This window comes from Gopherus flavomarginatus, unplaced genomic scaffold, assembly GCF_025201925.1.
Source record: "Gopherus flavomarginatus isolate rGopFla2 unplaced genomic scaffold, rGopFla2.mat.asm mat_scaffold_35_arrow_ctg1, whole genome shotgun sequence".
NCBI classification, from domain to species: domain Eukaryota; kingdom Metazoa; phylum Chordata; order Testudines; family Testudinidae; genus Gopherus; species Gopherus flavomarginatus.
In genome coordinates, this window is record NW_026115064.1 from 2978486 (window position 1) to 3005784 (window position 27299).

The following is a 27299-nucleotide window of genomic DNA, read 5'->3' on the forward strand; positions in this document are numbered from 1 at the left end:
CGTCCATGGGGCTCCTAGCCCTAGCTCCAGGGTCCCTACATGTGGGAACCCTAACCCTAGCTCCAACGGCCCTTCCTGTGGGACCCCTAACCCTAGCTCCAAGGTCCCTTCTCATGGGACCCTTAACCCTATCTGCAGGCCCTGTACCCCTGGGTCCCCTAACCCTAGCTTCAGAGGCCCTACCCATGGGGCCCTTCACCCTAGGTCAAGGGGCCTTATGCATGGGTCCCCCAACCCTAGCTCAAGGGGCCCTATCTCTAGGACCCCTAAACCTAGCTCCAGGGGCCCTGCCGGTTGGACCTCTTTGCCTAGCTCCAGGGTCCCTTGAAACACTTGGGAAAATGTGTTTGACTGTTCAGGCATTGGGAGCTCATCTAAGAATGCAAATGCTTTTCAAAGACTGCAGGGACTGTGGGATCGCTGGAGTCCTCAGTCTCCCCTCCCTCCCTCCATGAACGTCCATTTGATTCTTTGGCTTTCCGTTATGCTTGTCACGCAGCACTGTGCTGAGTCCCGGCTGTGGACTCTGTCTATTATAGCCTGGAGATTTTTTCAAATGTTTTGTCATTTCGTCTTCTGTAACGGAGCTCTGATAGAACAGATTTGTCTCTCCATATAGTGATCAGATCCAGTACCTCCCAGACGGTCCACGCTGGAGCTCGTTTTGGGTTTGGGACTGCATCGCCACCTGTGCTGATCAGAGCTCCATGCTGGGCAAACAGGAAATGAAATTCAAAATTCGCGGGGCTTTTCCTGTTTACCTGGCCAGTGCATCCGAGTTCAGATTGCTTTCCAGAGCGGTCACAAGGATGCACTGTGGGATACCGCCCGGAGGCCAATACTATTGAATTGCGGCCACACTAACCCTAATCCAACATGGCAATACCGATTTCTGCACTACTCCCCTCGTCGGGGAGCAGTACAGATATCGGTATTAAGAACCCTTTATATCGATATAAAGGGCTTCATTGTGTGGACGGGTGCAGGGTTAATTCGTTTTAATGCTGCTAAATTCGGTTTAAATGCGTAGTGTAGACGAGGCCTAAGAAAGCGGCTATTTGACCTACAAACAACGACAAAGTAAAACCTGCAAGAGCAGCCTTTCAGTTCAGAGGCCTGATAATAAGATGTTACTAATAACTGATGAAAGAGTTAAAAACGACTCAAAACCATACTCAGAACAAACCAAATGGGAACACAGACAACACCATTTTTCTTCGCTGCTCTTCAACCACGATATTCTCCCCATAGGGAGGTCCACCGCTCCTGGGGGTTCAGTGCCACAGTAACAGGGTGATGTGTGCAAGGGATGGAGGAAGCTGCTATACCATCTCCCTAGTCCAAAAATCAGTTTAATAGCTAGTCCTGAGATACAGGAAGTATCAGTTATTAAAGTCATAAGAACTAATTTAACATTGTGATTCCAGCCAATGTTAAAATGATCTAACATTCAGGTTAATAGAAACATTTCTAGTCCTCTGCATAGAATGCTCAAATGATGCAAAAATAGCAAGTTTGCTTTAAAAAGTCATAAAAAGGATGTCATCCAGAATCTGACACTTGGTGAAACGTAAGTCTAGAACACACAACCAGTTTGGGGATTGTGCTCTGCTTCTTAACAATCTGCCCTGAGGTTGCCACTCACAATCACAAGCTACTCCAGATGGCTGGGGCCCTCTCATGGATCAGTAACTGGTTAGCAGCTTGGAAAAAAAGAGTAGGACTAAATAGTCGTTTTTGCAGTGGAAAGGGGTAAATAAAAGGCTTTCAAAGTATGAGACGAGGCTACAGACATTAGGGCTGGTCAGTTTAGACAAGACCGTAGAGCACCAGTTCTCAACCAGGTGTCTGCCAAAAGAAACCAAGCTTGACCCACATCCCCAAGCCACCAAGCCTACCTGCCTGCATTGAAGGGGGAGAGAAAGGGCACAACAAAAAATTGCAGCATCAATGCAGAAGTGAGAACTCTTCCCCTGCCATTATCAGTAAGGGTTACCTCACAGCCACTGATTCCCTGAACAGAAATAGCAAAAGTCCAACCACAATTCTACTTCCTTTCCACTACAAGAGATAATGGGTGGGAGCTGCTCTCTTGAGACTGTCCTGCTGCTGCCCAGGCACATGGCAGACAGATCTGGGCCCGCAAACTGAGGGTTTTGATCGCTTGAAGGCCCAGAGCGAAAAGAGACAAGTGCTCGTGTATCAGAGAATGGCTTTGATCCATTGACCTCTGGGTTATGGGCCCAGCATGTGTCCGCTGCACCACTCTGCTGGCTCTTTACTCCCCCTGCCACCCAGCCACCTCTATCTGGATTAGTGCCTTACGAGCTCTCACGTTGGCAGGCATATGCGCCGGCTGCTAGGCAGCTACCCTGGTCACAGGCTTTTACAGCTTCTACAGGGTAGAAAGGATCTATTTGGGGTTTGGACCCCATTGGGAGCTGGGTAGCTGAGTGCCGGAGACGGGAGTACTGCTTAAACTGTTTTCAATTAAGCCTTCAGCTCGTGGGGGATGAGGTTCAGCCTTTGATCCGTGTCTGCAGCAGGCAAGCGTCTCTGGCTCAATCGGCCCCCACCCTGCCCCCGCTGTATTAGCAGACTAAACCTTGAGCAAAGGCACACGCCTTGCAAGGGAACAGGAGCCAGGATCTCGAACAAATGTCAACTTTTTAGTAAGATGACGTTCAAAGAAGAAAAAGGTGTACGGTACAGCATTTAGGTGTAGAAGTTTCTGGTAATCAGGGAACAATGTACAGATTACCCAGGGGGTGCGAAGTTCGGTTTAAGATCGGGTGGCATAAGGAATACAGAATCTGCAATAGCTCTGACTGGGGGTAAAAGGTTAACATACAGACACTGAGTTAGGAGGGTATGTTGTCCATGTGAGGGCTACGTTCAGGTGTGGAGTTTAAGAAGCGGGTACGACAATGAGAATGGATTCACCCGCGTTTGGTGAGTTTTAACATTCAGTGTTTTTTAATCTTTGCCACAATCTAGTTTAAGCAGGGTCGGTATGAACTCTACCCTGCCATCTGTTGGTGATCTGTTGTAAAGGCCTTTTGGAGCTGATGTCATTTGCATGGTTACACCCACCCCAGATTGCATGAGGGGAGTGCTTGTCCAAATGGTCATTTCAGCTGCTTTGGGATCCCCCATCTCTTTGTTATTGGGGCAGGAGTAATCAAGTGTATTTTCCTGTTTAGTTTGGATCAAGGAGAGAGTAACTGTACCTGGCATTTGAGGCCTGAGAGCTTGCCCCTCGCTTGGAAAGGACTCATCATTAAGGGGTATGGGTTCCAACCCCCCCCCCCAAAAGTGTGTGGGAAGTAGGAATAGATGTTTGTTCTCGGTCTGATTGATTTTGTGTCTGGTGTCTAAAGACAGACATATTTTTGAATATCTTTAGAATTGTTGTTAGTACTAAAGTTTCTCATCTTAAAGTTATGCTATTAGATTTCTTCTACAGTATATTTTGGTGGTGAAAGGTAAAAGGTTGCTCTGTGTGTGCTGTTATGGAGTGAAGTAACGAAGGTAGGTTGTAGAGAGGGTGCATGTGCCACAAAAGTTGTGCCTGTCCCACCCCAGCTGTGGTCCCAGAGTCCAGAATTTGCATAAACTCACCCCCTTACCTGTAACTAACAAGCTTGCCCTGCTAACTCTTCCAGCAAAACAGGCCAAAGAAAGTGTATGCAAGCCCTGTACTGCAGCCCCAGTACTATTTTCGGTTCCTTCCCACAGATCTTTCACTCCGCACCAGTCCAGTTCCTTGCTGTTGCTTGTCCAACCACTGCATGCATGTGCTAGACCGGACCCTGAGCTGATTCCTGACTGTTGTGCTCCATACAGCCTGGCCTGTCTGTGTCTCTGTGGTGCAATGGGTCAGCACGTTTGGCTCTTAACTGAAAGGATGGTGGTTCAAGCCCACCCAGGGACAGTGATAAGCCTGTGCTACTTCCTTGCTTTCCTGCGGGCAGGGCCGGCTTTAGGCCAATTCAACCAATTCCCCTGAATCGGGCCCCGCACCCAAGCCCTGCTGGTGCACTCTACTAGGGTGGCCCAGCTTCCCCAGGGGGCAATTTAAAGGGCCTGGGGCTCCCAGCAGGGACTGGAGCCTCAGGCTGTTTAAATTGCCACCAGAGCCCCGCTGCTGGAGTCTTGGGGGCTATTTAAAAAGTCTGGGGCTCCCCTTGCTTCTACCGCCCCGGCCCTTTAAACAGCTCCCGGAGCCCCGCCACTTCCCCAGGGCTCCCGTGGCTATTCAAAGGGCTGGGGCGGTGGAAGCAGGGGAGCCCCAGGCCCTTTAAATAGCCCCCGAGCCCTGGGCTGCTGCTGCTACCTTGGTGGAGGAGGGGGCACTTACCGTACAGGGTAGGCTGTACCCCCTGTACCCGCACCCCTGCCCACAGCCAGCCCCTGCTGCAACCCTTGCCCTGCCTGCACCAGCCCCGCACCCCGTGCCCTGTCTCCAGTCAACCCTTGCCACACTCCCCTGCCTTAAGCCAGCCAGTCCCACACTCCTCTGTCTCCAGGCCTGCCAACCCCTGTGCACTCCCCTGAGGCCCTGCCTGAAGCCAACCAGCCCACTCCACCCCACATCCCCCTGCCTGCTGCCAGCCCCTGTCAGCAGCCAGTCCCACACACCCTGCCCTGCCTGCAGCCAGCCCATTTGCAGCCAGTCCTGCACCCCCTGTCCTGTCTGCAGCCAGCCCCGCACGCCTTGCCCTGCTTGCAGCCAGACACTACCTCCAGTCAGCCCCTGCCCTGCCTCCAGCCAGCCCCATGTCCACTGGTGCCCTGCAGTTCCCAGGGCAGTAACCCTGCACACACGCTGCAATGAGAGGGGCAGTGAACAGCTGTGACCCACACATGTGCACACCTTAGGGTGACCAGACAGCAAGTGTGAAAAATTGGAACAGGGTGGGGGGTAATAGGATCCTATATAAGCAAAAGACCCCCCAAATCGGGACTGTCTCTATAAAATTGGGACATCTGGTCACCCTAGCACACCCCCAGGGAGTGGCGGGGACCCACACATGTGAAACGGAGCTCATTTCTAGTTCAGGCCCATCTTTTTAAAAAAGAATTTTAGGTAGGGTTAACATACATCCGTATTTTCCTGGACATGTCCAGCTTTTTGGTTCTTAAATAGACCATCTGGGAGAAATTTTTAAAAATATGGATGTATGGTAACCCTATTGGTACAAAAAATACATACTGTGGCACATCCCTTAAATCAGAACTTTTTACAGGGAACCGGCTGCTAAGAAATGAAAGGCTTTTATTTACATGGTTTTTTTTTTAGTCATCCCTGCCGGGGCCCCGCCGAATATGTTTGAATTGGGCCCCGCATTTCCTAAAGCTGGCCCTGCCTGCGGGGAGCCTCAAAGGTCCCATTTTGCTGCCTCTTGGCCACAGTGCGTTCAGCTAGTGGCCCGAAGACCGGGCTGGATGTCATTCAGAAACCCATCTCCCAGCATCTGTTCCAGAGGCTCAGGTTTAATCCTCAAAGCCGAGCACAAAAACTTTCAGCCAGGAACATTTCGCTCTCTCCCCGCCTCCTCCCAAGTGGCAAAGGAGAAGCAGACGAGACACGCCGGCTCAAAGACGCCTCCCTCCCACTTCCCTATAGACTGTGCAAAGCTCTTGGCCTGCCTCACGCCTTGTCAGGAAAGCGCGGCCATGCTGCTCACGCCTGAGTCACGTCCGCAGCCTGGCCTGCCCTGGCTGATGGTGTGCAGAGCCACGCCAGTCAATGGCAGTTTGAGTCAGGAGCCTAGGCTCTTTCCCCTGACAGCCACACACACAGCACTGCCTGGTGTCCCGAGAGCCTCCTTCCTGTTCTCCCGCAGCACACGCTGCCTGCCAGTGTGGGTGGGAAAAGGGGACCAGGAAGTACTGCAGCCTCATTCCAGGACAGGAGGCCCTCGCCATACCCAGGCCTGCCTCTTGCCTTCAGTCCAGGTAGCCTCATGGCCTAGGCTCTTGGTGCTCTGCTGGTCACTGCCTTGCTGGAAGGCCCTGAGGGAAAAGAAGCAAGCACACATGTAGCAGAGGATGGCTTTGATCCATTAATCTCTGGGTTATGGGCCCAGCACACTTTTGCTGCACCATTCTGCTGGTTTTTCATGACCGCTGCCACTCAGCCACCACTATCTGGATTAGCACCTTATGCGCTCTCACGCTGGCAGGCAGATGCGCAGCTGTCCTGGTCACAGGATATTACAGCTTCTACAGGGTAAAAGGGATCTATTTGGGGTTTGGACCCCATTGGGAGCTGAAAAGCTGAGTGCCAGAGACGGGAGCACTTCTTAAACTGTTTTCAGTTAAGCCTTCAGCTTCACCCTCACCTGAAAAGTACTCACCAATAAGGGGTACGGGTTCCAAATGCCAAAAGAACGTGGGAGGTAAGAGTGGGTGTTTAGCTGTCTGTGGTTGTTTTAGTTGATTTCCTTTTTGTTGTTCCTGGTGTGTAAAGACAGAGACATTTTTGAATTTCTTAAAATTGCTGTTAGTGCTACAGTTACTCACCTTAAGCTTATGCTATTCAATCTCTTATGTGATATATTCTGATTCTAAAAGGTAAAAGGTCGCTCTGTGTGTGGCATTATGGAGTGAGGTAGCAAATGTTGGTTGCAGAAATGGGGCATGTGCCACAACAGTCCTGCCCCCCAGCTGCATTCTCTGAGTCCAACCTGCAAAATTTCCATGCAGTCAGTGTAGAAAAGAGCATTTTACCTAACTGTGAAGTTGCTTACAACTTTCAGTATGTAAGTGAGATCAGAACCCCCCACTCTAAATACATCTAAAACTTATTCTTAACTATTAGTGATCTTAGGTATGTAGCATAGAACTGAATTTCTACTACAATCACAAAGAGCTTTATTTTTAAACTAAAAAAGAAAAAAAGCCATGATATCTGCAGTTAGAAACTTCAAAAAAGACCCATAGTACTAAATTTAAATATTCATTTTCAACTTTTTTTATTTCACTATGCTTTGGAACCCATGTCCCTTGCCTAATGAGATATATGTAGGTTCGGGTGACTCCCAAAAGCATGACCTGCTAAGGACCGTTCTACTGTCCTTGATTCATATCACCAGGATAACTACGCTTTATTACTCCTGCCCTAATAAGAAAGAGATTGGGGATCTCACAGCAGCCGAAATGACCATTTGGACAAGCACCCCCATCATGCAATGTGGGGTGGGTGTGACCATGCACATCAGCAACAAAAGACTTTTACAACACATCACCAATAGATTTCAGGGTAGAGTTCATTCTGACCCTGCTTACATCCTCCCCACAACCAAGAATTGGTGCTCCTGGTAAATCACACTCCCTATTATACCATATCATTGGTATTGAATGCTGAAGTCACAGCTAGCAAAAGTAGCCACCCATCTCTGCCCTGCAGCATCCAGCTTAGCCCTTGTTAACACATAAGTCAGTGGATTGTTCTCTGTCCATACCTGAAACTGAGCACCACACAAGTAGTCTCCAAAGTTCTCAGTGATTGCCCATTTCAAGCCCAAGAACTTCAGCTGGTGGATGGGATAGCAAGTTTCTCTATCAGACAGTCCTCAGCTGGCAAAGGCTACAGATTTACATTTGCCTTCCACTTCCTGGTACGAGACTGCTCCCAAACCCTCCAAACTGGCATCAGCATGCAGGATAAATGGCTTGTTTGTGTCAGCAGAGACTAGGACTGGCACATGAATCAGGCAAATAATGATTTCCCGTAAAGCTCTGTCACATCTCTCATCCCGCCATGTCCCAAATGGAGAGGAGAGGAGCCCCTCCCCTGTCCCAGCTCAAGAACACCAGATCTGTGGAGGCAAGATGTCTGTAGCCCAAACCAGCTCGAGCTGCTGGGGAGAGGAGTTCTCCCCTCAGCCCAGGCCTACTGGAGTTGCTATTGCAGTGGGGGAGAGATGTCTTTCATCTAGTTCTTAGATGCCCTGATAAGAGGGGGGTTGAGTTTTTTCTTCCCACTTACAGCTCAAACTTCTTTTTCCCCCACCACTTTTTGCTCTAGCCTGATCTCCCTCTTTCACCTCAATTCTCTTTTTCCTGGTCTTGTTCCAGAGCCCTGACAGCCCAATTCTCTGCCCTAACCCCGTGCCCTCTACTGCACCCTGAACCTCTCATTCTAACCCCACCCTAGAGCCTGCACTCCCAGGGCCAGTGCCCTCATCCACCTGCACTCCATATCTCTGTCCCATGTACCCTGATTTAGGGTGTACTAATAATATTAATTTGGATAATATGATGAAAATTTAATTTATTAGCTTACATTTTATTTAATTTAATTGAGTTACAAAGTTACAGTTGCTTTACTGCTATTCAATAGATACATAGGGCATTATATGCAACAAAGTTTTGGTTAATGTCTCTTACCACAATTCCTTGATAACCTGGTGGTAAGAGACACAGAACCACCCTTGCAGTTCAGGTTTCTCAATTCTTGAGTGAAAGATGCAGCGCTTAGAAAAAGCTACTGTTACTTAGGGTTTACTTGACTAAGTTAAACTTAAAATCAAAACCTAATAAACAAAGAATAAAAACTTACGGAAATGGAGCTTAGCCTAGTTCCCTTGAAACTTAAAGTTTAAGAACAAGTACAGCCTACTGCTAGTACATAGAGAGAGAGTGGAGGAAGTAAGTCAGAATGATAGAGTGAAGTGCTCTAGTGAGGTGGGTTACCTCTTTTATAGGGCACAAGTACCGGAAATCCTTCCTCCTATGTCCAAATTTCATTCCTCACCCACAAAACGTTAGGGTACGCTTACTTCACAGGCTAGTATGTTTGTGCATGTTGATGACATGTACATATGCACATAAGTTCCCTTGTGTTGTACCTGTTAAGTCTGTGGGTAGAATACTGAAAAAAAAAACTATGCCATTCTCCATTGTCGATTGGTCTAAGTAAAGGTCTTAGACAGGCGTGAGTACCTATCTATTTAAGTAACAAGATACAGGTCAACTTTGCTTTCTTAGTAAAAGGTCACAATATAGATATGCTAACCTTGCCTTAGCTTAACATACAGGGTATGGCCTGTAGGGTCTCGTAAGTCATGTGCCCCAGCCTCCTAATCATTTCTATTGCCCGCCGCTGGACTCTCTCCAAATTGTCCACATCCCTTCGCATGTGGGACCCAACCCCAAAAGTACCCACATTACACCCCAGTGGCCCCCAAATGCCAGATTTTAATATGTACATAGGGTGCTCCCATGGTCATGTCACTCCCGAGCTCTCCAGTGGAGCCTGCTGGTGGAGAACAAGGTCAAAATCAGCCAGGACGTCGCTCAGTCAATTCCCTGTGCTCCCAGCAGGTGGTATCGGAAAGCTCCAAGATGGCTCACTTCCCTTTCTCTCATCAGCTTCAGGCCCCAGGGTTACAAATGCCCAACTAGTTGGGATTCTCCCCTGGGCTCAGGGTGTGGGGCTGCTCTGAGGGGATGGACTTGCACACTTGGGATATTAGTGCAAAGATACAATTTCAATTTCTCTTAGAGAAATTTGAGGGCAATTTATATTTGGTAAAAATCTTATTTCGTGAAAGGAAAGCTGCAGTGATAGCCTGGTTACTGGGGTGCAAAACACTTTCCTCCTGCAAGAAACAAGAAGTTAGAATTAGACATTTACATCATTTGTTCCAATGCTGGCACAGGTTTAATTTTGCTTCTATGCAGGTTTGTTTCAGGCGGTGACTGTTTTGGTTTATTGGGTTGTTTTGGTTTTTTAAGTTGGAATGGAGATTTTAATTGACATTTGCTGGATTCGAATGGCTGACCTGCAACACCAGTTTTGACATACTTCTGCATATTTTATACAGATTTGGCCAGTATTCAAGGATTCAATTCCTTTATAGGAGGTTTTAGAGTTCAGGCTTATTTATTTGATGTTATTTTATCATCCTGCTGTAGCACACCTTTTTGATAAAGCCTTGAAATTATTAATTTATGGCATTTGTTAGTTTTTATTTCTAAAAACAAAGTTTTTCTTAATGTTTTGGGTTTTAAATTAAGCATTGTTTTTGGTTTCAAATTTTCATTTAGGTTTTGGTTGTTGATGGGATCTTTAAGAACTTTGGATTTAATACTAAAATTTGGACAGATTTAGCTTATTGAAAGTAAACTGTTCACTATTTTATTTTAATAAAGGTTGTATTGCTGTAAACCCTGGCCAGTGGGAGAGGAGATGAGCCTGGCCTTTAACTGAGAAGGAGCAGAGGCATGGGAGAGGCCAGGTGATGGGGGGGCACAGCCCCTCAATTTTTTTTGTCTACCCACCTCCGTCTCCCACCAAACGAGAAGAGTCTGATGCCACTCCTGCTGGTCACTGGGTGTCACTGCTGCTCCATGGGAAACATGCTCTGTGCATTACCCAGCTTGGTGAGAAATACACTCTGTGCCTTACCGTGACTGGTCCGTTGGTGTCACTGCTCCTAGAAGGCAGACACACGCTGTGCATTACACCACCTGACCGCTGGGTGTCATTGCTGTATCAATGGAAACACTTTCTGTGCATTACCCTGAATGACCACGAGGTGTCACTGCTGCTCCAAGGGAAACATGCTCTGTGTGTTACCCTGATTGACCACTGGGTGTCACTGCTGCGCCAAGGAAAACACCTTCTGTGCATTACTCTGACTGCCCACTGGGTGTCACTGCTGCGCCAAGGGAGACATAAGAGCGGCCAGACTGGTTCAGACGCAAAGTCCATCTAGCCCAGTATCCTCCTGTCTTCTGACAGTGGCCAGTGCCAGGTTCCCCAGAGGGAATGAACAGAGCAGGGAATCATCAAGCGATCCATCCCCTGTTGCCCATTCCCAGCTTCGGGCAAACAGAGGCTACAGGCACCATCCCTGCCCACCCTGGCTAATAGCCCTTGATGGATCTATCCACCATAAACTTATCTAGTTCTTTTTTGAACCCTGTTATAGTCTTGCCCTTCACAACATCCTCTGGCAAGGAGTTCCACAGGTTAACTATGCAACTGCCTTGAGTTTACCCCCCCTCCCCTGGCCAGGTTGTATATGGAAAAGAGGATGAGGATGAGGAGAGCCATGAGGTGTCTGTCAGTGGCTGGTGCCTCAGTTTCCTCTAGGCAGCAGTGCTGCAGGCTCCTTTGGTCTGTGCCCATGCAACTGTGTCTGGGGAAGGAGGAGTAGAGGCTCATTCTTCCCAGCCCCACGCCCCACCCCCAGCAGCTGGGGAATCCAGGCCAAATTTAATCCTGGTAGCTGGGCTGGGATTAGCCTGCGCTGGGGTAGGGCTGGGGAGGAATTGGGAGGGGGACAGACGCACCTGCTGTGAGGGAAGATCCTCCCATTCCCTGCCAACCCCATTCACTCCTTGCAGCACAGCACCCCCTGGCATTTCTTTCTCTGTCATGGGAGCTGTCTGCTGCTTGCTTCTCCCTTAGCATCATCTCTCCCCATCCTGGAGCACTGGCATTGCCCATCCTGTGCAAACAGGCAGGCCTCAGTGTGCCCCATGGCACTGCTCTGCAATTGTGGAGGCAGCTGTTGGATGGAGCCATATCAAAATATGGAGGTGGGCAAGGCTGGGGACCAGGACTCCTGGGTTCTCCCCTCAAATGTGGGAGGGGAGTAGAAATTAGGGGGTAGAGTGGGGGAGGACAGGGCTGGGATCCAGGGATACTGCTTTTTCTGGTTTTCTCCACCTCCTGCAGCTGCCTCGATCCTTTCAATGTGTTTCTTGTTCCATATTCATTTGCTGACTTGTGTAAATCACCCCAGAGGTGGCTGCATCTCAGTGTTGGGTGAGGCATCCTTGGCTGCATCACCTCCTAACCGCGTCTCTCTCCCCCTTCGGGTGACCCTGCAGCACTCAGCAAACATCCACAAGATCATTGGGCACTTTGAGCACTGCGCAGGCAGGGGCCAGGCGCCCAGCGCTCCCTCCAGAGAATGGGACACAGCATCGACTACTTTTTACAGGGATTAAAAAGGGGCAAAGGAGGGCAAATCAGAGGAGTAGGTGTCCAGGGTCTGAGCAGGAGGTGGAAATTGACTGGTCAGGGGTCAAGCAGCTGGAGGCAGAGTTAGGAGAGGGACTGAAGGCAAAGTCAGGGAGGTGGGAAGGAGCCAGAGTTAAGCCCGGAGGGAGGCACTGCCAGAGGGTTAAACCCCGGCACAGGCAGGGGCCGAGGGGGAACAGTTATCCCGGTGGGCTGAGACTCCAGTGTTTGCAAACATGGGTGGGGGAAGCAGAGGGCTTTTTTATTTCCCCTCCCACAGGCAGCACCTCTCAGCATGGACTTCCCAGGGCTGGGCTCTTAAAGGCACAGGCATCCCACCGCCTAGACGCTGCAGCTCCTCTCTGATGTAACCTACTGAGGTGCTGCAGTAGGAGACTCAATTCAGTGAAACTGGGCATTGCCTATATGCCCCCCAGCCAGGGGGCTGTACACCCCCTTCCCCGATTTTCCCCAACACCCCCTCCCTCAGTGGTCAGGTAGTTACATGCAGCACTGCCAATGTTGTCATTGGTTGCAAATTTGAATGGAAATTGAAACGTTAACACACACTTTAAAAGCAGATACAACCTATGAAAACTACTTGTACCTGAGAAAGTCAAATAGGTTTGGAAAGTCTGGACAAAGCCGGATTTCCTCACCCAGCTGTTGTGTTTGCTGACAATGTCGGTGTATTGGCTTCGGCAGTGTTGGTCAACCTTAGAATTTCAAATGATGATTTGTAAGCGAGGTGTGAATGAGCTCTCCCCTGGCAGCTACTGATGACCAGGGTTGGGGGGAAGCTTTGGGACCAGACTGTATTTACATGAACTCACCTACTCTGCTGAGGTATCCAGCGGACAGAGCTGGGCTGCCTCTGCTCTAGGTGCCTGGAGGAGGGAAGGTGTGTGGGGCTCCAGCCTGGGACTCTTCCTCCCTCCTGCCAAGGCCTGACTATTAATCCCAGCGCTGGCACTCCTTTCTTCAAGCGCCATGTGGGCCAGAGGAAACGTGTGGTAGGAAGCACAAGGGCCAAGCTTGTGAACATCAGGTGCAGCAGCAAGAATCCCAACTATCAGGGTAGCAAGTTCTAGAGCCCTATCCCATTGTGGCCATCCCTGCCAAAGACCTGGCTCTCGGAGATGTGAGTCACCCAGCAGGAGGTGAAAGATTCACTCTTACACAGCTGGAGACAGAGGAGTTGAGCTCTGGGGCATTACCACAAGCATGGGTGGGTGGCAAGTTTGTAGAAATTTTGGTGGTGCCCAGAACCCGCCCCCAAACTCCACCCCCACCTGCCTAAGGCTCTGGGAGGGGGTTTGGGGGGGATTAGGGTGCAGGATTCAGGCTTTAGGATGGAGTTTGGGTGCTGGGTGCAGGCTCCAGCAGGGTTGTAGGAAGGGGTGAGAGGTGCAGGCTCTGGGGGTGGGAAGGAGTGCACCCTCTGGGAGGGAGCGTAGGGCTGAGGATGAGGGATTCATGATGCAGGAGGGGGCTCAGGACTGGGGCAGAGAATCAGGGTTCAGAGGGAGCTCAGGGTTGGGGGTGTTGGAGAGGCTGAGGGCAGCCTGCACTAGGACTCTGGGGCTGCAGTTCTGCCCAGAATCCCTCTACTCCAGCAGCAGGAGCAGGCAGGGGACAGGCACATGCAGCTTTTTGTCAGGCAGGGATGCACCACAACAGAGGGGAGGGTTGCCATGCAGGGGCCAGGGGAAGAGACCCAACTCCAAATATTACTGGAGCAGGGCCTCCAGCCCTGAATGTTCCTGGAGCACGAGCACCACAAATGTATATAACCTGCTGCCTATGACCACAAGCCAACACAAGGTCCCACTGAGATTTGAACTCAGATTACAGGATTCAGAGTCCTGAGTGCTGCCCATTGCACCATGGGAGCAGCTTGTGCTGCCTTCTCTGCACATCGGTGACCCTCATGGGGCTGCTTGTGTAAGGGGGCTCTTGGCACTTTATTAAAACTTAGTGTGTGTGTGTGGGGGGGGGGGTTGGTTGGCTAGTTCCCAGCACCAACAGAAGGGGGAAGGATCAATGGGAAATCAGGACCCTGAGACTGACAGTCCCCAGGGACAATGGGGAGAGGCCAAAGCTCCAAGTTAGCTGCACTGACAGGCCAGGCAGTGTAATGAGGGAGTCACCAGGCCAGGGATCCCAGCCTTCATGTGAGCTGGAACTGCCTGGGTGAGAGTGGGGCAGAGCTAAGGAGAGAGCAGGAGCCCGAAAAGAGCCGGGGAGCAGAGCTGTGCAGGTGTAGTGCCAGAAACTGCTGCATGTAGGAATTTGCAACCTGTAGCAGTTACTGATACCTGAGGTTGTTCTTATTTGCTGACTTGTCCTAATTGGCTAAAACTTGACAGTGGTTTCTCTAGCAAAGGCCAGTCCCTGGCCCCTTGGTCCAGACATCCTCCTTCATATCAGGCTAGGGTGACCAGATGTCAAAGATGAAATATTGGGATGTGGGGGGCGGAGCAAAAAAAAAAAAAAGCCAGAGGGCCCCCCTGCCGCCAAGCGGAAGTGGCACAACCCCATCTCCAACCAATTCTTGGCTCCAACCTCTGCTACACCCCCAGCTCCCCCATCCTCTCACTCCTGGGCCCAGCCTGGGCTCCAAGCTCTGCAGCCGAGCCATGATCCAGGCCACTCCTGCATCTCCCGGGCAAGGGGTGAACCAGGCAGCTCCTGGCAGGCGCGTGTCCGCCCCATTTGTGTCTCAGCCCCCCGCCCACCTGACCCCTGCCTCCTCCGTGCTGCCCCCACCCCAATGCGCTGCCCACAGGCTGCAGGGCTGGAGCAGCTTCTGCGCTGCGCTACTGGCCATGGCCATGGCCAGTGTGCAGACCTGCGGGGGAGGGGCGCAGCCTTCCCTCTCCACGTCTGCAAGGGGAATGTAAAGCGGCCGTTCCTGCGGGAGTAAGGCGCTGCCATCCCTCCCTAGCTCTGCCAGAGGACTGGCCAGCAGCAGTATTAGCAGGGGCAGGGCGCTTGATTGTATCCCCGGATCTGTGAGGGGACTGGAGAGCGGCCGTTCCTGGGCACGTGGTGTGATAGGTTCCTTCCTAGCTCTGCGACAGGAGTGGGGAGCGACCGTTACTGTGGCGGTGGGGCGCTGGGATCCTTCCCCAGCTCTGCCAGGGGCCTGGGGAGCAGCCCTTCCTGCGGGATTAGGGCGCTGCCTTCTCTCCCTAGCTCTGCGAGACCATTGGGGAGCGGCCCTTCCTGCGGGATTAGGGCGCTGCCTTCTCTCCCTAGCTCTGTGAGACCACTGGGGAGCGGCCGTTCCTGCGGGGGCGGGGCGCTGGGATCCCTCCCCAGCTCTGCAAGGGGTCTGAGGATCAGCTCTTCCTGCGGGATTAGGGCGCTGTCTTCTCTCCCTGGCTCTACGAGACCACAGGGGAGCGGCACTTCCTGCGGGGGCGGGGCGCTGGCTTCCCTCCCCAGCTCTGCGAGACAATTGGGGAGCAGCCGTTCCTGTGGGATTAGGGCGCTGCCTCCTCTCCCTAGCTCTGCAAGACAACTGGGGATCGGCCCTTCCTGTGGGATTAGGGTGCTGCCTCCTATCCCTAGCTCTGCGAGACCACTGTGGAGCGGACCTCCCTGCGGGATTAGGGCGCTGCCTTCTCTCCCTAGCTCTGCGAGACCACTGAGGAGTGACCATTCCAGCGGGATTAGGGCGCTGCCTCCTATCCCTAGCTCTGCGAGACCACTGGGGAGCGGCCCTTCCTGCGGGATTAGGGCGCTGCCTCCTCTCCCTAGCTCTGCGAGACCAATGGGGAGCGACCCTTCCTGCGGGATTAGGGCGCTGCCTCCTCTGACTAGCTCTGCAAGACAATTGGGGAGCAGTTCCTCCTGCGGGATTAGGGCGCTGCATTCTCTCCCTAGCTCTGAGAGACCACTGGGGAGCGGCCCTTCCTGCGGGATTAGGGCGCTGCGTTCTCTCCCTAGCTCTGTGAGACCACAGGGGAGCGGCCCTTCCCGCGGTGGCAGGGCACTGGCTTCCCTCCCCAACTCTGCCAAGGGCCTGGAAAATACCCCTTCCTGCGGGATTCGGGCGCTTCCTTCTCTCCCTAGCTCTGAGAGACTACTGGGGAGCAGAACTTCTTGCGGGATTAGGGCTCTGCCTTCTCTCCCTAGCTCTGCGAGACCACTGGGGAGCGGCCCTTCCTGCGGGGGCGGGGCGCTAGCTTCCCTCCCCAGCTCTGCCAGGGGCCTGGGGAGCAGCCCTTCCTGCGGAATTAGGGCGCTGCCTTCTCTCCCTAGCTGTGCGAGACCACTGGGAAGAGGCCGTTTCTGCGGGATTTCGGCGGTGCCTTCTCTCCCTAGCTGTGCGAGACCACTGGGAAGCGGCCGTTCCTGCGGGATAATCGCTCTGCCTCCTCTCCCTAGCTCTGCGAGACTACTGGAGAGCGGAACTTCCTGCCGGATTTGGGCGCTGCCTTCTCTCCCTAGCTCTGCGAGACCACTGGGGAGCGATCCTTCCTGCGGGAATAAGGCCTTGCCTTCTCTCCCTAGCTCTGCGAGACCACTGGGGAGCGACCCTTCCTGCGGGATTAGGGCGCTTCCTTCTATTCCTAGCTGTGAGAGACCACTTGGAAGCGGCCATTCATGCGGGATTAGGGCGCAGCCTTCTTTCCCTTGCTCTGTGAGACCACTGGGGAGCGGCCCTTCCCTCGTGGGTGGGGCGCTGGCTTCCCTCCGCAGCTCTGCCAGTCCCTGGGGAATGGCCCTTCCTACGGGATTAGGGCGTTGCCTTCTCCCCCTAGCTGTGCTAGAGCACTGATGAGTTGCCCTTCCTGCGGGATTAGGGTGCAGCCTGCTCTCCCGAGCTCTGCGAGACCTTTGGGATGCGGCCCGTCATGCGGGATTAGGGCGCTGCCTTCTCTCCCTTGCTGTGCGAGACCACTGGGGAGCAGCCCTTCCTGCGGGATTATCGCGCTGCCTTCTCTCCCTAGCTCTGCGAGACTACTGGGGAGCGGCCATTCCTGCGGGACTACGGCGCTGACTCCTTTCTCTCGCTCTACGTGACCACTGGGGAGAGGCCCTTCCTGCGGGATTATCGCTCTGCCTCCTCTCCCTAGCTCTGCTAGACCACTGGGGAGCGGTCCTTCCTGCGTGAATGGGGCCTTGCCTTCTCTCTCTAGCTCTGCGAGACCACTGGGGAGCGACCCTTCCTGCGGGATTAGGGCGCTGCCTTCTCTCCCTAGCTCTGCCAGGGGCCTCGGGAGATGCCGTTCCTGCGGGATTAGGGCGCTGCCTTCTCTCCCTAGCTCTGCGAGACCACTGGGGAGCGGCCCTTCCTGCTGGAATAGGGCGCTGCCTTCTCTCCCTAGCTCTGCCACGGACCTGTGGAGTAGCCCTTCCCGCAGTATTAGGGCGCTGCCTTCTCTGCCTATCTCTGCCAGGGGCCTGGGGAGCAGCCATTTCTGAGGAATTATGGCGCTGCCTTCTCTCTCTAGCTCTGCGAGACCATTGGGGAGCGGCCCTTCCTGCGGGATTAGGGTGCAGCCTGCTCTCCCGAGCTCTGCGAGACCTTTGGGATGCGGCCCGTCATGCGGGATTAGGGCGCTGCCTTCTCTCCCTTGCTGTGCGAGACCACTGGGGAGCGGCCCTTCCTGCGGGATTATCGCGCTGCCTTCTCTCCCTAGCTCTGCGAGACTACTGGGGAGCGGCCGTTCCTGCGGGACTACGGCGCTGACTCCTTTCTCTCGCTCTACGTGACCACTGGGGAGAGGCCCTTCCTGCGGGATTATCGCTCTGCCTTCTCTCCCTAGCTCTGCTAGACCACTGGGGAGCGGTCCTTCCTGCGTGAATGGGGCCTTGCCTTCTCTCTCTAGCTCTGCAAGACCACTGGGGAGCGACCCTTCCTGCGGGATTAGGGCGCTGCCTTCTCTCCCTAGCTCTGCCAGGGGCCTCGGGAGATGCCGTTCCTGCGGGATTAGGGCGCTGCCTTCTCTCCCTAGCTCTGCGAGACCACTGGGGAGCGGCCCTTCCTGCTGGAATAGGGCGCTGCCTTCTCTCCCTAGCTCTGCCACGGACCTGTGGAGTAGCCCTTCCCGCAGTATTAGGGCGCTGCCTTCTCTGCCTATCTCTGCCAGGGGCCTGGGGAGCAGCCATTTCTGAGGAATTATGGCGCTGCCTTCTCTCTCTAGCTCTGCGAGACCATTGGGGCGCGGTCATTCCTGCGGAAATAGGGTGCTGCTTTCTCTCCCTAGCTCTGCGAGACCACTGGGCAGAGGCCTTTCCTGCGGGATTAGGCCGCTGCCTTCTCTCCCTAGCTCTGTGAGATCACTGGGGCCCAGCCGTTCCTGTGGGATTAGGAAGCTGCCTTCTCTCCCTAGCTCTGCGAGACCACTGGGGAGCGGCCCTTCCTGCGGGATTAGGGAGCTGCCTTCTCTCCCTTGCTCTGCGAGACCACTGGGGAGCGGCCCTCCGAGCGGGGGCTGGGCGTTGGCTTCCCTCACCAGCTCTGCCAGCGGCCTGGGGAGTAGCCTTTCCTTCGGGATTAGGGCGTTGCCTTCTCTCCCTAGCTCTGCGAGACCACTGTAGAGCAGCCCTTCCTGCGGGATTAGGGCGCTGCCTGCTCTCCGTAGCTCTGCGAGAACACTGGGGAGCGGCCGCCATGCGGGATTAGAGCGCTGCCTTCTCTCCCTAGCTCTGAGAGACCACAGGGGAGCGGCCCTTCTCGCGTGGGCGGGGCGCTGGCTTCCCTCCCCAGCTCTGCCAGGGGCCTGGGGAGTAGCCCTTCCTGCGGGATTAGGGCGCTTCGTTCTCTCCCTAGCTCTGCGAGACCACTGGGAAGCGGCCATTCCTGCGGGATTTGGGAGGTGACTTCTCTCCCTAGCTCTGCGAGACCACTGGGGAGCGGCCCTTCCTGCGGGATTAGGGTGCAGCCTGCTCTCCCGAGCTCTGCGAGACCTTTGGGATGCGGCCCGTCATGCGGGATTAGGGCGCTGCCTTCTCTCCCTTGCTGTGCCAGACCACTGGGGAGCGGCCCTTCCTGCGGGATTATCGCGCTGCCTTCTCTCCCTAGCTCTGCGAGACTACTGGGGAGCGGCCATTCCTGCGGGACTACGGCGCTGACTCCTTTCTCTCGCTCTACGTGACCACTGGGGAGAGGCCCTTCCTGCGGGATTATCGCTCTGCCTCCTCTCCCTAGCTCTGCTAGACCACTGGGGAGCGGTCCTTCCTGCGTGAATGGGGCCTTGCCTTCTCTCTCTAGCTCTGCGAGACCACTGGGGAGCGACCCTTCCTGCGGGATTAGGGCGCTGCCTTCTCTCCCTAGCTCTGCCAGGGGCCTCGGGAGATGCCGTTCCTGCGGGATTAGGGCGCTGCCTTCTCTCCCTAGCTCTGCGAGACCACTGGGGAGCGGCCCTTCCTGCTGGAATAGGGCGCAGCCTTCTTTCACTTGCTCTGTGAGACCACTGGGGAGCGGCCCTTCCCTCGTGGGTGGGGCGCTGGCTTCCCTCCGCAGCTCTGCCAGTCCCTGGGGAATGGCCCTTCCTACGGGATTAGGGCGTTGCCTTCTCCCCCTAGCTGTGCTAGAGCACTGATGAGTTGCCCTTCCTGCGGGATTAGGGTGCAGCCTGCTCTCCCGAGCTCTGCGAGACCTTTGGGATGCGGCCCGTCATGCGGGATTAGGGCGCTGCCTTCTCTCCCTTGCTGTGCCAGACCACTGGGGAGCGGCCCTTCCTGCGGGATTATCGCGCTGCCTTCTCTCCCTAGCTCTGCGAGACTACTGGGGAGCGGCCGTTCCTGCGGGACTACGGCGCTGACTCCTTTCTCTCGCTCTACGTGACCACTGGGGAGAGGCCCTTCCTGCGGGATTATCGCTCTGCCTTCTCTCCCTAGCTCTGCTAGACCACTGGGGAGCGGTCCTTCCTGCGTGAATGGGGCCTTGCCTTCTCTCTCTAGCTCTGCAAGACCACTGGGGAGCGACCCTTCCTGCGGGATTAGGGCGCTGCCTTCTCTCCCTAGCTCTGCCAGGGGCCTCGGGAGATGCCGTTCCTGCGGGATTAGGGCGCTGCCTTCTCTCCCTAGCTCTGCGAGACCACTGGGGAGCGGCCCTTCCTGCTGGAATAGGGCGCTGCCTTCTCTCCCTAGCTCTGCCACGGACCTGTGGAGTAGCCCTTCCCGCAGTATTAGGGCGCTGCCTTCTCTGCCTATCTCTGCCAGGGGCCTGGGGAGCAGCCATTTCTGAGGAATTATGGCGCTGCCTTCTCTCTCTAGCTCTGCGAGACCATTGGGGCGCGGTCATTCCTGCGGAAATAGGGTGCTGCTTTCTCTCCCTAGCTCTGCGAGACCACTGGGCAGAGGCCTTTCCTGCGGGATTAGGCCGCTGCCTTCTCTCCCTAGCTCTGTGAGATCACTGGGGCCCAGCCGTTCCTGTGGGATTAGGAAGCTGCCTTCTCTCCCTAGCTCTGCGAGACCACTGGGGAGCGGCCCTTCCTGCGGGATTAGGGAGCTGCCTTCTCTCCCTTGCTCTGCGAGACCACTGGGGAGCGGCCCTCCGAGCGGGGGCTGGGCGTTGGCTTCCCTCACCAGCTCTGCCAGCGGCCTGGGGAGTAGCCTTTCCTTCGGGATTAGGGCGTTGCCTTCTCTCCCTAGCTCTGCGAGACCACTGTAGAGCAGCCCTTCCTGCGGGATTAGGGCGCTGCCTGCTCTCCGTAGCTCTGCGAGAACACTGGGGAGCGGCCGCCATGCGGGATTAGAGCGCTGCCTTCTCTCCCTAGCTCTGTGAGACCACAGGGGAGCGGCCCTTCTCGCGTGGGCGGGGCGCTGGCTTCCCTCCCCAGCTCTGCCAGGGGCCTGGGGAGTAGCCCTTCCTGCGGGATTAGGGCGCTTCGTTCTCTCCCTAGCTCTGCGAGACCACTGGGAAGCGGCCATTCCTGCGGGATTTGGGAGGTGACTTCTCTCCCTAGCTCTGCGAGACCACTGGAGATCGGACCTTCCTGCGGGATTAGGGCGCTACCTCCTCTCCCTAGCTCTGAGAGACTACTGGGGAGCGGCCCTTCATGCGGGATTAGGGCGCTGCCTCCTCTCCCTAACTATGCGAGACCATTGGGGAGCGGCCCTTCCTCCGGGATTAACGCGCTGCCTTCTCTCCCAAGCTCTGCGACACCACTGGGGAGCGACCCTTCCTGCGGGATTAGGGCGCTGCCTTCTCTCTCTAGCTCTGCGAGACCACTGGGGAGCAGCCGTTCCTGCGGGATTAGGGCGCTGCCTTCTCTCCCTAGGTCTGTGAAATCACTGGGGAGTCTCCCATCCTGCGGGATTAGTGCGCTGCCTGCTCTCCCTTGCTCTGCGAGACTTGGGGAGCGGCCCTTCCTGCGGGATTAGGGCACTGCCACCTCTCCCTAGCTCTGCGAACAACGGAGGAACGGCTCTTCCTGCGGTATTAGGGCGCTGCCTCCTCTCTCTAGCTCTGCGAGACCACTGGGGAGCGGTCGTTCCAGCGGGATTAAGGCGCTGCCTCCTCTCCCTACCTCTGCGAGGCCACTGGGTAGTGGCCCTTCCTGCGGGATTAGGGCGCTGCCTACTCTCCCTAGCTCAGCGAGACCACTGGGAAGCGGCCATTTCTGCGGGATTAGGGCGCTTCCTTCTCTCCCTAGCTCTGAGAGACCACTGGGAAGCCGCCCTTCCTGCGGAATTAGGGCGCTTCCTTCTCTCCCTAGCTCTGCGACACCACTGGGAAGCGGCCCTTCCTGCGGGATTTGGGCATTTTCCTCTCTCCCTAGCTCTGCGAGACCGCTGGGGAGCGGCCCTTTCTGCAAGGGCGGGGCGCTGGCTTCCCTCCCCAGCTCTGCCATTGGTTTGGGGAGCAGCCCTTCCTGCGGGATTAGGGCGCTGACTTCTCTCCCAGCTCTGCGAGACCACTGAGGAGCGACCATTCCTGCGGGATTAGGGTGCTGCCTTCTCTCCCTAGGTCTGTGAAATCACTGGGGAGTCTCCCATCCTGCGGGATTAGTGAGCTGCCTGCTCTCCCTTGCTCTGCGAGACTTGGGGAGCGGCCCTTCCTGCGGTATTAGGGCACTGCCACCTCTCCCTAGCTCGGCAGAACAACTGGAGGAACGGCTCGTTCCATGCGGTATTAGGGCGCTGCCTCCTCTCTCTAGCTCTGCGAGACCACTGGGGAGCCGTCGTTCCAGCGGGATTAAGGCGCTGCCTCCTCTCCCTACCTCTGCGAGGCCACTGGGTAGTGGCCCTTCCTGCGGGATTAGGGCGCTTCCTTCTCTCCCTAGCTCTGCGACACCACTGGGAAGCAGCCCTTCCTGCGGGATTTGGGCATTTTCCTCTCTCCCTAGCTCTGCGTGACCACTGGGAAGCGGCCCTTCCTGCGGGATTAGGGCGCTGACTTCTCTCCCTAGCTCTTCGAGACCACTGGGGAGCGGCCATTCCTGCGGGATTATGGCGCTGCCTCCTCTCCCTAGCTCTGCGAGACTACTGGGTAACGGCCCTTCCTACGGGTTTAGGGCGCTGCCTTCTCTTCCTAGCTCTGTGAGACCACTGGGGAGCGGCCCTTCCTTCGGGATTAGGGCGCTGCCTTTTCTCCCTAGCTCTACGAGACCACTGAGGAGCGGCCCTTCCCTCGGGGGCGGGGCACTGGCTTCCCTCCCCAGCTCTGCCAGGGGCCTAGGGAACAGCAATCCTGTGGGCTTAGGGTGCTACCTTCTGACCCTAGCTCTGCGAGACCACTTTGGAGCGGCCTTTCCTGCGGGATTAGGGCGCTGATTTCCCTCCCCAGTTCTGCCATGAGCCTCGGGAGCGGCCCTTCCTGTAGGATTAGGGTGCTGTCTTCTCTCCCCAGCTCTGCGAGACCACTGGGGAGCGGCCCTTCCTTCGAGATTAGGGCGCTGCCTCCTCTCCCTAGCTCTGCGACAGCACTGGTGAGAGGCCCATTCCTGCGGGATTTGGTGCGTTACCTCCTCTTCCTAGCTCTGCGAGACCACTGGGAAGAGGCCCTTCCTGCGGGATTAGGGCTTTGCCTGATCACCCTAAATCTGCGAGACCACTGGGTATCGGCCCTTCCTGTGGGATTAGGGCGCTGTCTTCTCTCCTTAGCTCTGTGAGACCACTGGGGAGCGGCCCATCTTGCGGTAATAGGGTGCTGAATTCTCTCACTAGCTCTGCGAGACCACTGGGGACCGGCACTTCCTGCGGGATTAGGGGGCTGCCTACTGTCCTTAGTTCTGCGAGACCACTGGGGAGCAGCCCTTCATACGGGAAAATGGCGCTGCCTTCTCTCACTATCTCAGCGAGACCACTAGGAAGCGGCCAATTCCTGTGGGATTTGGGTGCTTTCTTCTCTCCTTAGCACTGCGAGACCACTGGGGTGCGGCCATTCCTGCGGGATTGGGGTGCTGCCATCTCTACCTAGCTCTGTGAGACCTCTGGGGAGAGGCCCTTCCTGCGGGATTAGGGCGCTGCCTTCTCTTGCTAGGTCTGCGAGACCACTGTGGAGCGGCCTTCCTGCGGGATTAGGGCACTGCCTCCTCTCCCTAGCTCTGCGAGACCACTGGGGAGCGGCCATTCCTGCGGGATTAGGGCGCTGCCTCCTCTCCCTAGCTCTGCGAGACCACTGTTTAGCGGCCCTTCCTGCGGGGTGAGGTCGCTGCCTTCTCTTCCTAGCTCTGCGAGACCACTGGGGAGCGGCCCTTCCTGCGGGATTAGGGCGCTGCCGTTTCTCCCTAGCTCTACGAGACCACTGAGGAGTGGACCTTCCTGCGGGGACGGGGCGCTGTCTTTCCTCACCAGCTCTGCCAGGGGCCTGCGGAGCAGCCTTTCCTGCGGGATTAGGGCGCTTCCTTCTCTCTCTAGCTCTGCGGGACCACTGGAGAGCGGCCGTTTCTGCGGGATTACGGCGCTGCCTCCTCTCCCTAGCTCTGCGAGACCACTGGGGAGCGGCCCTTCCTGCGGGATTAGGGCGCTGTCTCCTCTCCCTAGCTCTGCGAGACCACTGGGAAGGAACCTTCCTGCGGGATTTGGGCGTTTCCCTCTCTTCCTAGCTCTGAGTGACCACTGGATAGCGGCCATTTCTGCGGGATTAGGGCGATGCCTTCTCTCTCTACCTCTACGAGACCACTGGGAAGTGGCCCTTCCTGCGGGATTTTGGCGTTTCCCTCTCTCCCTAGCTCTGCGTGACCACTGGGTAACGGCCCTTCCTGCGGGATTAGGACTCTGCCTTCTCTTCCTAGCTCTGCGAGACCACTGGGGAGCGGCCCTTCCTGCGGGATTCGGGCGCTGCCTTTTCTCCCTAGCTCTGCGAGACCACTGAGGAGCGGCACTTCCTGCGGGGGCGGGGCGCTGATTTCCCTCCCCAGCTCTGCCAGGGACCTGGGGAGCAGCACTTTTTACTGGATTAGGGCGCTGCCTTCTGTCCCTAAATCTTCGAGACCACTGGGAACGGCCTTTCCTGCAGGATTAGGGAGCTGATTTCCCTCCCCAGCTCTGCCACGGGCCTCGGGAGCAGCCCTTCCTGCAGGATTAGGGCGCTGCCCTCTCTCCTCAGCTCTGCGAGACCACTGCGAGCGGCCCTTCCTGCGGTATTCGTGCGCTGCCTCCTCTCCCCAATTCTGCGAGACCACTGGGGAGCGGCTCTTCCTGCGAGATTAGGGCGCTGCCTCCTCTCCCTAGCTCTGCGAGACCACTGGGGAGCGGCCCTTCCTGCGGGATTTGGGCTTTGCCTCCTCTTCCTAGCTCTGCTAGTCCACTAGGGAGCGGCCTTTCCTGCGGAATTAGGGCCCTGCCATCTCTCCCTAGCTCTGCGAGAGCACTGGGGAGCGGCCCTTCTTACGGGATTAGGGCGCTGATTCCTCTCCCCAGCTCTGCGAGACCACTCCAGAGCGGCCCTTCTTGCGGGATTAGGGATCTGCCTCCTCTCGCCAGCTCTTTGAGACTACTGGGGAGCGGCCCTTCCTGCGGTATTAGGGCGCTGCCTCCTCTCCCTAGCTCTGCGAGACCACTAGGGAGCGAACCTTTCTGCGGCATTAGGGCCCTGCCTCCTCTCCTCAGCTCTGATAGACCACTTGGGAGCAGCCCTTCCTGTTGGGTTAGGGTGCTGCCTGCTCTCCCTAGCTCTGCGAAACCACTGGGAAGCGGCCCTTCCTGCTGGATTAGGGCGCTGCCTCCTCTCTCCAGCTCTGCGAGACCACTGGGGAGTGGCCCCTCCTGCGGGTTTAGCAGCGCCCTAATCCAGCAGGAACGGTCGCTCCCCAGTGGTCTCGCAGAGCGAGGGAGGGAAAGCGGCTCCCTAATCCCGCAGGAACGGCCGCTCCCCAGTGGTCTCGCAGAGTTAAGGAGAGGAGGCAGCGCCCTAATCACGCAGGAAGGGAAGCTCTCCAGTGGTCTCGCAGAGCTAGGGACAGAAAGCAGTTCCCTAATCCCGCAGGAAGGGCCGCTCCCCAGTGGTCTCGCAGAGCTAGGGAGAGGAGGCAGCTCTCTAATACCGCAGGAAGGTTCACTCACCAGTGGTCCCGCAGAGCTAGGGAGAGAAAGCAGCGCCCTAATCCTGCAGGAAGGGTCACTCCCCCGTCCCCTGGAAGAGCTGGGAAGGGAAGTCAGCGCCCTAATCCTGCAGGAGCGGCCGCTCCCCAGTGGTCTCGCAGAGCTAGGGAGAGAAGGCAGCGCCCTAATCCCGAAGGAAGGGCTGCTCCCCAGGCCCCTGGCAGAGCTGGGGCGGGAAGTCAGCGCCCTAATCCCGCAGGAACGGCCGCTCCCCAGTGGTCTCGAAGCGCTAGGGTGAGGCGGCAACATCCTAATCCCGCTGGAAGGGCCACTAACCCAGTGGTCTCGCAGAGCTGGGTAGAGGAGGCAGCGCCCTTATCCCGCAGGAAGGGCTTCTCCCTAGGCCCCTAGCAGAGCTCGGGAGGGAAGCCAGCGGCCCGCCCCCGCAGGAAGGCCCACTCCCCTGTGGTCTCGCAGAGCTAGGGAGAGAAGGCAGCGCCCTGATCCCTCAGGAACGGCCGCTCCCCAGTGGTCTCGCAGAGATAGGAAGAGGAGGCAGCGCCCGAATCCCGCAGGAACGGCCGCTTCCCAGTGGTCTCGCAGATCTGGGGAGGGAAGCCAGCGCCCCGCCGCCGCAGGAAGGTCCTCTCCCCAGTGGTCTCGCAGAGCTAGGGAGAGATATCGGCGTTCTAATCCCGCAGTAAAGGTTTCACCAGAGTGGACTCGCAGAGCTAGGGAGATAAGGCAGAGCCCTAATCCCACAGGAAAGGCCGCTCCCCAGTGGTCTCGCAGAGCTTGGGAGAGAAGGCAGCGCCCTAATCCCGCAGGAATGGCTGCTCCCCAGTGCTCTCGCAGAGGTAGAAAAAGGAGGCAGTGCCCTAATCCCGCAGGAAGGGCCGTTCCCCAGTGGTCTGCCAGAGCAAGAGAGAGGAGGCAGCGCCCTAATCCCGCATGAACGGCCGTTCCCCTGTGGTCTCGCAGAGCTAGAGAGTGGAGGTAGCTCCCAAATCCCGCAGGAATGTTCGTTCCCCAGTGGTCTCGCAGAGATAGGGAGAGGAGGCAGCGCTCTAATCCCACAGGAAGAGCCGCTTCACAGTAGTCTCGCAGAGATAAGAAGAGGAGGCAGCGCCCTAATCCCGGAGAAACGGCCGCACCCCAGTGGTCTCGCAGAGTTGGGGAAGGAAGCCAGAGCCCCGCCTCCGCAGGAAGGGCCGCTCCCTGTGGTCTCGTAGAACTAGGGAGAGAAGGCAGCGCCCTCTTCCCGTAGGAAAGGCCGCACCCCAGTGGTCTCGCAAAGCTAGGGAGAGAAGGCAGCGCCCTAATCCCGCATGGAGGGCTGCTCCCCAGTGGTCTTGCAGGGCTAGGAAGAGGAGGCGGAGCCCTAATCCAGCAGAAAGGGATGCTCCCAAGTGGTCTCGCAGAGCTAGGGAGAGAAGGCAGCGCCCTATTCCCGCAGGAACGGCCGGTCCCCAGTGGTCTCGCAGAGCTAGGGAGAGAAGGCAGCACCCTAATCCCGCAGGAACGGTCGCTCCCCAGTGGTCTCGCAGAGCTAGGAAGAGTAGGCAGCGCCCTAATCCCTCAGGAACGGCAGCTCCCCAGTGGTCCAGCAGAACTAGGGAGAGAAGGCAGCGCCCTAATCCCGAAGGAAGGGTCGCTGCCCAGTGGTCTCGCAGAGCTAGGAAGAGAATGCAGCACCCTAATCCAGCAGGAATGGCTGCTCCCCAGTGGTCTCGCAGAGCTAGGGAGAAAAGGCAGCGCCATAATCACGCAGGAAGGGCCGCTCCCCAGTTGTGTCGTAGAGTTTGGGAGAGAAGGCACCCTAATCCCGCAGGAAGGACCGCTCCCCAGTGGTCTCGCAGAGCTA

General features: G+C 56.2%; 3 non-coding genes across 3 annotated transcripts; 1 reads left to right on the forward strand and 2 right to left on the reverse strand.

The window, feature by feature from the left end:
* Positions 1–1250: 1250 nt before the first annotated feature.
* On the reverse strand, positions 1251–1443 carry LOC127042344 (U2 spliceosomal RNA). The gene has a single exon (XR_007771914.1). It is a non-coding gene; the product is annotated as a U2 spliceosomal RNA (small nuclear RNA).
* A 2417-nt stretch (positions 1444–3860) lies between these two features.
* Positions 3861–3934, forward strand: TRNAK-CUU (transfer RNA lysine (anticodon CUU)). Its single transcript has one exon. It is a non-coding gene; the product is annotated as a tRNA-Lys (tRNA).
* A 9874-nt stretch (positions 3935–13808) lies between these two features.
* On the reverse strand, positions 13809–13880 carry TRNAQ-CUG (transfer RNA glutamine (anticodon CUG)). The gene has a single exon. It is a non-coding gene; the product is annotated as a tRNA-Gln (tRNA).
* Between the last annotated feature and the right edge of the window lie 13419 nt (positions 13881–27299).